Source organism: Nuphar pumila, chromosome 15 (genome assembly GCF_984573655.1).
Source record: "Nuphar pumila chromosome 15, dmNupPumi1.hap1.1, whole genome shotgun sequence".
Lineage (NCBI taxonomy): Eukaryota > Viridiplantae > Streptophyta > Magnoliopsida > Nymphaeales > Nymphaeaceae > Nuphar > Nuphar pumila.
In genome coordinates, this window is record NC_143263.1 from 5,042,442 (window position 1) to 5,045,419 (window position 2,978).

Genomic DNA, 2,978 nt, shown 5'->3' on the forward strand with positions numbered 1-2,978 from the left:
ACATACTGGAAATGTCATTATACCCATGTCAAAGTTCTCTCTTAAACTTCCAAGTGTCATTCATGCACCTAATATTCAAAAGAACATTGTTTTTGTCTCAAAACTCGTTGATGATGTTAATGCTTCAGTTGAATTTACTCCCTCTTCTGTTTATGTCAAGGATCTTCGCACGAGGAAGACATTCGCTGGAGGAAAATGATGGGGCAACATGTACATCTTTCAAGAAGATCCTTCTTCCATTCATTCTGATCATTCACCCTTGAAGCCTCACCAACGACAATTTTTTTATTCTGATTTTATATTCACTATTTCTGAATGTAATAAGCCAAGACTTTGGCATAGTCGTCTTGGCCATTGTGGTCGTCATTTTATTGAAAAACTTGTCTTGAATAATCTCATTCCTAAGTCCAGTCTGAGTTCATAGGTCGTTGATACAAAGTGTTCTAGTTGTCATTTTTGTAAGAGTCATATTTTACCATTCGCTTCCATTAATAAAAGAGCTTAAGGCCATTTGAGGTCATTTGTTCGGATGTCTGGGGTCCTGCCCCAATTACTTCTCTTTCTGGCAACAAATACTATCTTATTTTCATTGATAGTTACTCGCGCTATACCTGGATATTTTTTATAAAGCATAAATCAGAAGTCTTTGGATTGTTTCAGAGATTTCATTCCTTTGTTCAAAATCATTTCTCTACCAACATTCTCAATTTCCAGTGTGATGAAGGAGGTGAATTCTCCTCGAGTGATTTTGTTAGTTTCCTTCAACATAATGGGATAAAGAGAAGAGTGTCTTGCCCGCATACATCTCAACAAAATGGGATTGCTGAGAAGAAGCATCGACATATTGTTAAGACTGCAATGAGCATGATGCACGGGAGCAATCTCCCTGTATCATTATGGACTGAGGCTTTTCATTCTACAGTTCATGTGATAAATCGGCTGCTCATGAGTATCTTAGAGAATAAGTCACCATATTTTTCTTTATTCGGCACACAACCTGATTATCATGAATTACGTGTGTTTGGATCTATTTGCTATGTTCACATTGACAACTCACTAAGGAACAAGTTCCAAGATAAAGCCTTAAAATGCAGGTTTATAGGATATGCAGAAGACTACAAAGGGTACAGGTGTTATGATCCCTTGAGTAAGCGTGTCAAAATATCAAGGAATGTAGTCTTCGATGAAATGAATTTTAATGATCAGAATGCTAGATCAACTCTTTATGCTGATAACTCAAGTCCCAGCGTTGAGGTATACTACCCATGGTTAAGTTCAGAACTCTTTTTCAATGGTAAAATAGATTATCCAGCAAATTGCAATCAGAAGGAGACATATGAGACATCAACCAATGAAACTCAAACGGAAGAGACTGTTACACATGACTTGGAGCCAAGAAGGTACAAGGGTGTTGTGTACACCCGACGAGAGAAAGGGCCCTCATCCATTTCTTGTACAAGTACGGAACCATCTGATCCCACTTCACAAATGATGGATATCAGACGATCCTCACGGATCCGACATCCGCTTGATAGATGGGTAAGTTATAAAAAAAATTCATTGGATTTTCAGTTGTTCTTGACATCCATAAGTAAAGATGATGAGCCCCTCATGTTCTATCAAGCTGCGAGTTCTAGAAGATGGGTAGAAGCAATGAATAAAGAAATAGAAGCCTTACATGAATGTCGGACATGGGAAATTGTACTTAGACCCCTAAACAGAAATGTTGTTGGGTCAAAATGGGTGTACAAGATAAAGTATAAGCCAGATGGGAGCATTGAAAGGTACAAGGCTAGACTTGTAGCCAAGGGATTCACACAAGAGGAAGGACAAGACTTCGATGAAACTTTTAGTCCTGTAATTAAAATGGGAACCATTCGCATTGTGTTGAGTCTAGCCATTGAGCATGGATGGACATTTAGCCAGATAGATGTAAAAAATGCATTTATGCACGGGGATTTAAAAGAGGTGGTCTACATGGAGCAACCCACTGGATATGCAGAACGAGACGCCAAAAAATATATATGTAAGTTAAAGAGGGCACTCTATGGTTTGAAACAAGCTTCTCGTTCCTGGTTCGACAACTTTTCTCTAAAGATACAAAAGCATGGCTTCTCTCGGTCCCTTCTAGATCACTCATTATTTATTCACAATGAACAAGGTGTCACTACTCTTCTATTGATATATGTAGATGACATCATTATCACAGGGAACTGTAGAAGTCACATTGAGCGGGTGAAGAAGTTGTTAAATCAGAGGTTCAAGATGAAAGATTTGGGAGAGCTACAATATTTTCTTGGGATAGAAGTTGATAAAAGAGGTGATTCACTCACCCTTACTCAACACAAATACACGTTGGACATTCTCAGCAGAGCAAGTATGACAGATTGTAAGCCGTTAACAACTCCAAGTGTCATCCATCAGAAACTGAGTTCAAAGGAAGGAGATATATATGGAGATCCCACTAAGTATCACAGCTTAGTTGGTCTGTTGCAATACCTAACTTTTACTAAGCCTGATATAGTATATTCGGTTAATCAGGTATCTTAGTTTATGCATGAACCTCGTATGTCACATATGGAGGCAGTCAAACGCATACTTCATTACCTGAAGGGTACAGTTGGTGATGGGCTGGTATACAAGAAAAGAGAATTAGATCCAGGCGGGAGCCATGAGATCGTCATTTATGCTGATGCTGATTGGGCAGGTGATCCAGATGAACGGCGATCAATATCTGGTTATTACAGTTTCATTGGACCAAACATGGATACCTGGAGCAATAGAAAGCAAAAGGCGGTTGCTAGGTCAAGAAGTGAGGCTGAATACAGATCGATGGCTGCTACTACGGCTGAGGCTACATGGATAAGACATCTCCTGACTGAAATGGGAGAATCGGTTGCTCAGTCACTGCTACTGTGTGATAATCAAAGTGCCATCAACATGTCCTTCAATCCCATTCACCATAGTCAAGCAAAGCA